At 33.8% G+C, this 12,242-nt stretch overlaps 1 long non-coding RNA gene across 1 annotated transcript in view; it reads right to left on the minus strand.

Moving 5' to 3' along the window:
• Positions 1 to 11,527, minus strand: part of LOC149576234 (uncharacterized) — a 74,818-nt gene extending 63,291 nt beyond the window's left edge. Inside the window, exon 1 of the long non-coding RNA XR_016359879.1 lies at positions 11,444 to 11,527. This is a non-coding gene — a long non-coding RNA (uncharacterized LOC149576234). The remainder of the gene's footprint in view (positions 1 to 11,443) is intronic.
• Positions 11,528 to 12,242: the final 715 nt, after the last annotated feature.

The following is a 12,242-nucleotide window of genomic DNA, read 5'->3' on the forward strand; positions in this document are numbered from 1 at the left end:
TACATTACATTATATATATAATATTATATTATATTATTATATAATATATAGATTATATATTATTTTATATATAATAGTTATGTTATTATATTATATATTTATAGATTATATATTATATCTTTACATATTTCATAACTCAAATTAGTTATATCACTTACAAATTTGTTTTTCCCTCTAATTTTTGTCCCTTTTCCCTCCAATTTTTATGCCGCCGATATCGGATATCGGATCTCATATCGGATATCCGATAAGGCTTGGGCCTTACTTTCTAGGTTTGGTACCTGGATAGGTGAAAAAAAAGTCAGAGTGGATTTTGAAGCGCTTTTAGATGTGTTCAAACTCTATTTTTTTCACATTGCCACTTTTTGGCACACCATGATCCTGCACATACCCAGCTGCCTCACAGGTTCTAGCTACACTTCAAATATTTCATTCCCACATGTAGCAATGATGACGACATTTTGCATGGCAAGGTATATGACTAGGCAGACACTGTTGGCCAAACAGATGTCGAAATTTATGACATTGTAGCACAAGAAATTCTACATCCTACATTATGCCATCAATCTGTTCCTAGATGCAACAATGCAGATGATCCCCACAAACCGGGACCACTCACACCTGGCAAACCACCGATTATGTAATAGAGGCATTTGGATACATTTGGCACCAAAACCATTGAACAGAAATGACTGAGGCCAAACGGTGGAAACACAGATAGTGGTCAAAAGGAGACTTCTTCAGAGGAGAGTGGGACCGATGGGGAAGAGGAAGGGGACGAGGAGGTAGATGTGATCACAACTATGCCATTGAGAATTTCATGGCCTACACCTTTGGCTACGACACACTTGGCTCCTATGGGCATACATGGCATTCCAAGGTTTTGTCAGTTTAGGCAGCCAGTGGTGATGACACCAGTTTCATCTGTGACACAACCCACCATGGAGACACAAGCTATTCCGAAGGCAATAGCAGAGGCACATCCATCACCAACGGAGATAGCTGCTTTGGAAGTAACGATGGAGCCGGCTCATGAGACTTTACCAAAGATGGGAGATGAGACATTGGTACGTGATACGGAGATGGACACAAAGATAGGGGTAATGGAGGTACTAGCAGGTGAGGAGTTTGGGGCATCGAGTGTCTGATTGTATGTATTAGGTTCTGATGCAGTGGTTACGGTGGATACGACACTGCTAGCATCACCTAAGCGAGACAAATAGAGCCAAACCTAGAAGCTGAGTATTTACTTGAGTACGTGGTTCCACCAAACCCTAGCACCTCGAGTGTCATACTTTCTCACACCCACACGAGAAGCAATTCCAGAGGAAAACCCATTACAAATAGAGAAGATTGGGCAGACAAAAGCTTAGGGAGTACCGCATAGCACTATTGAGCATATGGCGGAAGCAGTAGAGAGGGTTATGGTTGTGCAGTAGGAAAATCTAGTAGCATGGAAGGTAGGGATGAGAGAGGCATTTCTTGCTAATCTAGCAACTCTAGCGACTCGGGCTCACCAAGTGTTAGCTTCGAAAGAGACTCGGGCATTGGATTGAATAGTGAAGGAGCTAGAGGGAGTCATCTTTTATGAGATTAGGATGCCTAGCTGACTTCACAGTCTGTTTTGAGGAGTAGGGATGGCTGGATGTGGAAACTGCAGAGATGCGATAAGACTAGGCTACAAGGAGAGATCTTGGTATGGAAAGCTGAGTAGAGGCTTTGACTCACAAGATAGTGAAGTTATATAGGGAGGCGTATTACACTCTTTAGAGGAGCCAAGCAAATCAGGTAGTAGCTAAGAGGGCTTGAGAGGAGTCAGCTGCCAAGTTAGCCTTAGAGAGGGCAGCCTAGGAAGCCTAGAGGGTGGCTTGGGAATCCAAGAGAGCAGCCCTATTAGATAGACAGAGTCAACTACAAAAGTTGGCAGCCGAAAAGGAACAAGTGGTAGCATGAAAGGAGAAAGAGTTGGGAGAAATTGCAGAGATGATGCAATCAGCTCTAGAGCTTCAAATGGAAGCAGAAGAAAAACTAAAGGTTCGGAAAGAGCAAGTCTACAAGCTACAAGAGAAGCTAAACGAGTTGAGGGCACAGATGACCACTACAGCAGAGATGCATCCCTCTGTTTAGTATTTATGCATTGATGTACTTTGTTATTTTGAGTTTTGTTGTATTGTTGTCCGAAGACTACTTTTCTTTTGGGGGCGATGACGTTGTTGGTAAAATCTATAGTGTAGCCAATAGGTAGAATAAGTATCTGAATGGGCGCATGACGCTTGAGTCACCCCTTCGGGAAGGTATATGTACACTGTCTGAAATGGACTTTGGATCATCATGGGAATCATTGCAATCATTGTATTTGGATTGTAAGCATTGAGTGCATATATGAATAAAGCATTTGTTTTGTGTTGTATCATGCTATTACTACATGCATTAAGTATCTTTACCCTGTACGATAAACAATCTTCATATTTAATACATTTATAATGGTTCTAATTAAAAGTTGGAATTTTTGTTTCAGGTAAGATGATATCCAAGTTGCATTATAAACACAGAAGTTTTGCATTGCTTGAGGACGAGCAATTTTGGAAAGGGCACACTGTAATGTCCCCTTCTCTGATATGAAATTAATAATAATAAATATAAATTTAAAATAAATAAAATGTAACTTTAAAATAATGACATAATAATCCAATAATAAGTAAAAAAGAAATAAACTCAATAATATATATTAATTATAATATATTGATTATTGTCATATGTATATATATCCAATATGTAAATTAGAGATTAATCAATGAAGACATATAATGTAAAATCATTATTATATAATTTTAATATAATTATTTGAAATATGATGTATATTATCATAATATGAATTTGAAATATCTAATCAAACAATAAATAAAACAATATAATGATTTATGATAAAGTATATGTATATTTAGAAATACATCTATAAAGTTATCCTCAATATAATAATATAAATACTTGTATATTATATAAAAAATCTAAATCTAAATTAGTCAAACTATTAAATTAATATTAAATATATTAAAACACATCTAATATAAATTATATTTTACAAACAACCAAATGGATAATCATGACTTTTCACCCTAGAAACATATATTAGAGAGAAAAGCTTACATTTTTAAGGGGAGACTAGTGGGGACAAAAAAAGAAATGGAGGAAGAGTTCACCGATAGAAATAACGTGTGAATAGTTCTTTCCAAGCAATGAGAAAGCAAGATACAACTTTCGAGAGGCATCAAGATGAGATAGAGAGATCTGACAGAACAACTATGATAAATTTTAATAGAGGATATCAGACAGCAGTTGACCCGTCAGCTAGCAATTGGGAAACAAAGGAAAGGAAATAGCGAATTACCTTGGATAGCATCGAATCAACGGGAAAAAAGAAGAGGAATACTGGATTCTGAATCCCACAATACACATCAACATATACCCTCCTCGAACATTTGATTTACATAAGAGCAGTCATAAATCTTTGATCGTAAGCTATAGCAGAAGTATAAAAGTCTAGTTGGGATTGTTGAGAAACATGTGTCTCAACCTTGCAATCTTTTCTTGGAAAATTCCAGAATTAGTTTGTGGGAGTTTTCCACTTGTTTATGCATTGGAAAGTGGTTAGTGAGTTGTTAAATGAGTTTTGTCCTTAGTAGAATATAGGTTGGCTATTTTTAGAGCCTTGATGACTCATTTTGTGACTTTTATGGGGGTCTAGACTAAGAGACAAAATTGTGGACGGGATTACTATTTTTAACCTGGTTGTTTTTCCATATTAGAAATGTAAATGTCAAAAATGGGTAACATGTGGCATAGTAATTTTGCTCATGGTTTTGTAAAACCATAAGTGATTTCCAGGTTGTAAAATCACTATAAAATGAGGGCTTGGGGAGGTGTTTGTGTAATTTGAGTTTAGTTTGCAAGACTGGTGCTAGAAGGAGTCTCTCCAAGTTCGAGTTGTGGTGATGCGCTCTTGTAAGAACTTGTATTGCAAGTGTATTGTAATCATCTTGGTTTGATAATAAATTGTGCGAGTTTTGGAGGGTGGGGTTTTTCTCCCGGAAGGGTTTCCCCACAGTAATCACTGTGTTGTGTGTTCTTTGTTACTTTGATTATGTTATTATGCATTTCTTGAGATCTTTGCAATAGTTACTTTGATTTGCATAATCGTCCTCTCAAAGATTAGCGTAGGAAGCAATTCCGCGCACCTTTGCTTCCTTACAGGGATGACATGAGAAAGCAGATAATTGTACATACATATTAACCAGTTAGTAGAGGCAGCAGAAATCAAACAATTGTTGGGCCCACTTGCCGTTGCACCAAAAGCCATGACTGTTAGTGAACATGAAACACCACATAATTAACCACCTGTGGGCAGGGGAGCGCGTCGCATCACCCAACAATCTCCCCCTCGACGTGCATACCAGGTGCTTACACAGGTCGGGAAGGCACCGGAGAGATTTGAACCCATGACCAGGCCAAAACCAGGCTCTGATACCAATTGTTGGGCCCACTTGCCGTTGCACCAAAAGCCATGACTGTTAGTGAACATGGAACACCACATAATTAACCACCTGTGGGCAGGGGAGTGCGTCGCATCACCCAACAACAATTTGATTTAGTCACTTTATAACAGTCAAACCGAAAGAAATCTACAGCAGTTCTTACACGAAGGAATCACATTTATAGCTTTAATGTGGCTAAAGAGGAACAGACAACTACAAGGCATTAAATTCACAAGCTAAAGACATATCTAAATTAGGATACATAACCATTGAATCCACCGATATAATCACAGATTTCTTCTATCATATATGGAGTCCCTCTAGTTAGAACAACTTCCTTTAATCAGTCATACGTACTACATACAAGATTATCTCGTAGCATTCAGATAGAAATCTATTTATTTACAATCGATAGAGTTCAACCATTAAGATTCTGAAATTCATGAGATAAACTTTATTAATGATTAGAGGATAATGTATATCTGTAAATTTTAAAAAAATCAGAATTACAAATATTTGAATCTCTAAAGGATCTAGTGGTATATCTGAGGTGTGCATATGTGAGGATTGATAAAAGATTATAAATCCCATACATTCATTGTGACAAAATAAACAGTTGGGTACAAATGATAAATATAAAGAGGCCTTTTGCAGTGGGAACTCTAAGAATTTTGTACAAAACCATAGTGTGATAACCAGGGACATTACACAATTCCTATATCTTATGTAGTGGTACAAAACTGACATCAACACTTACTTATCTTGGAATCTACCTATATCGAGTGGATTTACTTTGCCTCTCCCATCTTAAACAATAATTCACTTGTATATTGATAATTTTCTTAATCATTTTTTTAAACTTCTTTATCAACTGTATCATTAATTTGATATGTTTATAGCTATATTAACCCTACAGGATGGTAAGATCATGTTCTGATACCACTATAATGTCCCCACTATTAGAGTTAGTTAGGGACAAGTAATTCCTACAAAATAATGGTTAGAATCACAACAATAACAAAACTAATCATATTATTCTACCCTCTTAAGTTAACCCCAATCTTAAAGACGTCTCCAAGTCGGGCTTCCTAGCTCATAGCTACCTTGTTATCTTCTCGGAAGCGCACCCCTTAAGATTCTTCTTAGACAGGCATCATCTATCCAAGGCTACTCACATATGCATATGTTGACAATGTAAGAATATTCTGTCACATCGATTATCGGCCATGCTTTGATATTGATTCTTGGTCATGGTGGACAATGGAGATCTTAATATCTCACATGCTGCATGGTTCAAGTTCATTAATATCCATGGTGTTGACCTGATAGGTCAACACAATATGATCCAATAACCATCATTTCTTATATAAGAAATTATATTCATTATTCCAAATATAACTTGTCCATATTATTCAAATGAATGTGTTTGCATCTACATTCAAGGATAAAAACTAATAATATTCAAGAGAATATATTTATATCTATATTGAAAATAATTTAATACCATTCAAAATAATACATATTTTATAAGAATAGAAATAAATGAAATAGTCATTTAGTAATATACTACATACCAACTATGTTAATACTGATGTAATAAACTTTTATAACATATACTAATATGAAAACAAAAGATCACATATACTTACTTCCCTTTTCCCTTTTCTCTAAAACATATTATTATTATTTCAATCTCCTAAAGATAGCTTTTTTTAATGAATAAAAATATACTACTTCCATATTACATACTTTTAAAAAATACCCTCCCTATAATTTCGGGATCCTTATTTTGTAATTACGTGGGCTCCTTTATATAAACGTGATTTTATCTTTTATGGTTCCAATACTAACCTTAAATTTTTAATCTTCCTCATTCTTTTCTATATGATTCTGCTATATATATTATTTCATTCATGTTCGATGCTGACTGTATGATGCTAAGGATTATTATTTTTTATTTTGAGTTCTTCCCCATTCATTTCTCTTTCCCTACACTCATGCATAGACTTAAATATGTACTCCAAACTGATCAAAGGGTCATGACCTTTGATAGGTCATTGCCGACATAGGATTTTAAATAATGATATTAGTAATATTAATATATTTATTACTTTATTTTAATAATCTTTATTATTTATTTTAGTGAATAGTTAATATGAAATGCTTTAGTCCTTATTTAGTAAATAATTGATTTCTTAATTATTTGAATATGGATATTGATGATTTGCGTTTTAGTGTCAAATCTCAATACTAGAAGTGGGATACTACAAATGGACACCAATCGAAACATCATTACAGTCCCTGATGACTGCTTATAATATCACTCAAACTATATAAATATGTTCTCTTGTCATAATCATTACAAATTAAATACTATGAATTGATAAAAAATAATCATGATAATTTCCTTGGCTTTCTTAAAGTCTGGAACATACAAATGTTATATCAAACTAGATAGGTACAACTATGTAAACTTCAAAAATCATTGTAGTCTGATATACATATTTACTCAGTCCAAAATCAATATTACTCTGCTCAACTTCTCTCAGTGCAATACTGTAACATCAGAATGCAAAAAGAATATAACATGAAAAAGGAATTTTTATACCTTCCTCTAAAGATATAGACGGTAGGAAATCATCCAATATAGAGCATTTGTGTTTGCAAAATTTAATTTATTCATTATTTCCATCTGCAATATTCATTCCTTAGTGCCAGTTCATTACTTTTCCATTCTTTGTCATTCACGTCCTCTTAGTCACCTACTGTTCCTTTTACAATTTGTTTCACACAGCATTCTCATCGTACTTGGCATACACACACATGCACACACACAAACACACATATGTACAATATTAAAACCACACCATGCCAACTATTTTTTTTTATTGACTTAACATACTCAGATTTACCAATAATGAAATGTTGTTCATCCAACTTCCACCGTTTCAACTTTGTCTGTAGGAAGAACTAATTTTGATTTGTTTTGTTTTCCATGCCGCAGCCATGAAACCTGAATATATATGATCACAAAATTGAAAATCATTGTCCTGCTTCACTTGTAATTGTCCTGCTTGGGTGAGTGCCTGATAATGCAAAATCATAAACAAATGTTTCAAACTTATTTTTTCATAAACCTCCATTAGCTGTTGTTAAAGAGTTTAGAATATTAATTGAATACCAATGTCGAAATCCACGTTGTCTTACATATAAGCAACGAAGGCAATAATTGCCAATTCTGTTTCAAGCAAACTTTTGAGATTTCACAATCTCTATTATCGAGTGTAGAGAATTTTCAAAAGCACAATGTCTGTGCAGGAACTATATGGATTTTTGCAAGAACCTGAAGCTTGGTATGTGAGATTGGATAAACATTTGTTGACTTTGGGATTTAAGAAAGGTAATGCAGATAGTAATATGTATTTAATAGTTAACTCTTATGGTTTACTAATTATTGAAGCATTTGGGGATGATATTATTTTTGGGGGTAATAATGAAGCAAGTAATAAGTTTTTCTGATGAGATGAAATATGAATTTGAAATGTTTATGATTGGTGAGATGAAATACTTTTTGAGATTCCAAATAACACAAACAAAAGATGGTATCTTCATATCTCAGACTAAGTATCTAAAGATTTGTTGGTAAGATTTGGCATGAAGAATTGCAAACCAGTTGGAATGCTTATGGTTACAGGATGCAAATTGACTAACAATAATGATTCACCTAGTATTATGCAAACTAGATATAGATCAATGATTGGGGACTTCTAGTATTTGACTCATACAAGACTAGATATTGATAATGCAGTTGGAATTGTCACAAAGTATCAAACAAATCCTAGGGAGACACACTATAAAGTAGTAAAAAGGATTTCCAGATATTTGAAGGGAACATTGGAATTTGGTTTATGGTATGATAGATCTAATGATTTTACATTGTGTGCATATACTAAAGTTGATTGGGAAAAAAATGTAGATGACAAAAAAAGCACAAGTGGAGGAGCATTTTTCCTTGGAGGAAGGTTAGTATCTCTGCTGAGCAAGAAGCAAGATTGTATTTCTCAGTCTACAGCAAAATATGTTGTAGTAGCAAATAACTACAATTAGATAATGTGGATGAAACAGATGCTAAAAGATATCGATATTACATTTTCTAAACCTACTATTATGCATTGTGATAATACAAGTACAATAAACATGTCTAAGAATCCGTTTTACATTCTAAGAATAAGCACATTGTAATTAAGTATCATTTTCTACGAGAGAAGGTCAATAAGAGGGAAATCATATTGGAGTATGTGAGTACAAAAGAGAAAATAGAAGATATATTCACTAAACCATTGGCTAAAGACACCTTTGAGTATCTCAGAGGTATGCTTGGGGTAATGGCCCCACCTAGTGTAGAGTAATTGATGCAGGTTTGCATCAGTCAAGTATATTCAGACCTAATTCATTCATCTAGATGTGATGCTTGGTATTGTTCCTTATGGGGAGCAATTGGTGAGCAGAGCTATTTCTAGAGCTCTTATGTAATGCTTTTGATATAACAACATTTGTTGGTACTTGATATATATTTTTTTGCTGATTGACTTGATCCAATGCAAGTACTTTGATGGAGATCATCATCAAAGAGAGAGTATTTCAGAAGGACAGTTGATATTTGGCATATTGACACCTTTGTGATTGCTGTCAAAGGGGGTGAATGGGTAAAATAAAAAACCTAAGTGAAAGGAAACACAATTGATCGGAGAAGATTTGTTGCAGGATTGTATAAAAGTTTTTAAAGGTTGTTATGTTGAGGATATTCAGAAAATCATATTCCATTGTCAACAAGTTACAAGGTTACTTTTGGATTGGTGGTTTTTCACCATATGTTGCCATTAATGCCAAAGGGGAGATTTTTAGGAATAGAGGTCTTGTTGGCACTTAGATGTATTGCTTATGTGTTGTATTGGTGACTAGTTTTGTCATTAATAACAACATATGTTTATGTGATATAGAAATTTTGTATATTGTAGGATGATTGTTAGCACAAGGAAGTTGGCATATGACAAGTTAAGCTATGCAAGCTTAGATTTGTGTAAAAGAATGCGTATAGAAACCATGTCTATGTTCATTGGATCTTATGTTCGGTTTAGGATGAGTTATAGTTTGTTTGGTGAAGACTAGCAATAGACCAATGTACAAAGATTATTGATAGATGGTAGGATTTTTGTTGTATCTTATTAGCAAGGTGGAATTAATGTCAATGAGCTTGGATTACGGTAGAAGGCTTGTTCATGCACTTATGTTCTTGATGGCAAGGCATTTGGATTATTTTGGAAAGGTCGTAATTTTTAACGTGTAGTGTATTTTATTGAGTAGCCGACAATATTGAGGAAACATATTATTAATCATTGTAAAACGTAATATTTTCATTGTAGCATTTGGGAACTATATTGTAATATTTGTAATAATGCTTATAAAGGCGTGTATGCTCAAGCATGGACCTATGTAATTAGTTATACATTGGGAAAGCCTTAACAAGCCAACCTAATTAATTATTTGTAAGGATATAAAGGAAAGATGTTTTCCTTAGTTGGGGATCATCATGTATGTATCTATGTGGTTAGTAGATGCAAGCTTTCATGCTGGATAATTAGAGCAGAGTAGTGATTGTGTTAGGTGATTGAGGTTAGCTTCAAAGGAACTATTTTGGCAAGTAAGTTGTAGATTAATTTGTTCATTGTTTTGGAGATGTTATCTTGAAGGTTTATTCTTCACACTTGCTGGAGCATTTAGGCAATGGGTCTACTTGTTTCCTATCAGCCTTTAACAAGGTTGGAACCTTCTAACAAGGGTTCAAGGTTCCTAACAAGGATTTGTCCTCTAACGGGGACCGTATTACTAAATGCATTGTATTTGAATCCTAACAAGGTCACATCCTTTCACAAGGGACTTATTTATTAGTACACTGTCTTGTGCGTGTCATCCCCACCAGGGTTTTCCCTTTGATCAAGGGTTTCCTTAGTCAACAAAATCATTGTGTTATGGTGTATGGTTTCTTATTGTTGTGCATCATTGTTTTAATTGTTGGAGTTCAGATTTATAAGTTTGGTTTTAAGTTTAATTGGAGAAAATTGATTCACCTGGCACCACCCCCTCCCCTCACACCCCATCCCCTGACTCCCTCTCAGTTGTGTGTGGACTTTACTTTTTAACAATTTCTTGAGTAGTGTTATGATTCAATTAAATGTAATTGTTTCAACTATGTTTAAAAAAACAACACTAGAATGTTAGCTTAAATTTTCTTTAACAAGTTTATTCTTATTCATATTTAATGTACACTTCTTTATGTTCAGTAGTTAGTTTTTACTATATTGCACAGAACTTTTAGCATGTTAGAGATAACTTTTCTACATATCAATAAACATAATCAGCTAATGATTCCAAGTGAGCTTATGTATAATTAGTTTTTGTAAATGTTTCTTATAAGCAAATAAATATTTTCCAACTCTTAAGAGTTCCATGCCAAGTGTTTGTATGATTGTCTAGTTCTTTAAAGTGTACATTTTCATGTGTAGGTCATATCTATGCATTTGAAAATACAAAAAGAATTCCATTTTCATATTAGTTAGTTGATTAGTCATCTTAATGATCATTTGCAAGCATTTTAAGCATATTTGATATCCGTCCAAGAAAGAACATTAAGACTGATAAACACACTTGGAAAAATTTAAGATTGTATGCATTGTGCAATGTGTTCCACAATAGTCCTTGAGTCCAAATTTAATAAGTAAGATCACATTTTAGTGAGGGATAAGATTTAACCAGCAGAGTTCCTCACATATACTACAAAATTTCATAGACAATACAATTAAAAAGTACCTCTCCATATTGTAAAGAGGTGGATGAGAAAGGAAACAACATACATTTCAGCAACATCCCTTGGAATACCAGCTTCTTCAGTACATTCTTTTATCAAATTTTCTTTGCAAGTGATCCCTTTGGGCTGCATAATTGTAAAAATTGGAGTGTATTAAATGCAAAAATAAAAGTCCTCATGTAGAAAATATTATTTTATTTATTCATTTTTTAACCAAAAAGAAAAAGCTACAACTGTCAAAAACTAATCTTCTTGGCAATTTATACAATTCTAAGCTGAAATTTGATTAAAATTCAAGGATAAAATAACGAATAATGGATGGATACTTATCCAGTGATGTCATGACAATGCAATAGAAGTAGAGAATTAGATTGCACTACCAAAAAGCTACTATTTTCTCAAAATCAAGAAGAAGAATCTCTACAAAGGACAATGAAATGTGTATACTTAGCGGTTTGCATTATTTAATATGGAAACATTTATAAAATATAGGAAAATCTATGGAAAGTTAATAATTATTGACCTTATATCATAATTGAAAAACTTGAATGAGGAAATAACTCAGTTGACCTAAAAACTCAATGAGAAAATCAGCAATAAATTAACCACTTCTATCAAACATTTGAAAATATATGACTTCTTAAAATATTGAAAAAAAAACACAGGTATACACCAAATTAGTAGAATATATACTAATTTGAGATTTCCACCATATATAATCAAAGTTTTTAGTTAAATATAGAGCAATTAGAATTTAGCAAAGTAGCAGTCATACACCAAAAAAACAAGTGCAACATCTGAATACAATTGGTTCAATACATGTCGAAGTCCAACTCCACAAACCA

The sequence above is a fragment of the Cupressus sempervirens genome, chromosome 1 (assembly GCF_028749045.1).
Source record: "Cupressus sempervirens isolate cs-2001-9-10 chromosome 1, ASM2874904v1, whole genome shotgun sequence".
NCBI classification, from domain to species: Eukaryota; Viridiplantae; Streptophyta; class Pinopsida; order Cupressales; family Cupressaceae; genus Cupressus; species Cupressus sempervirens.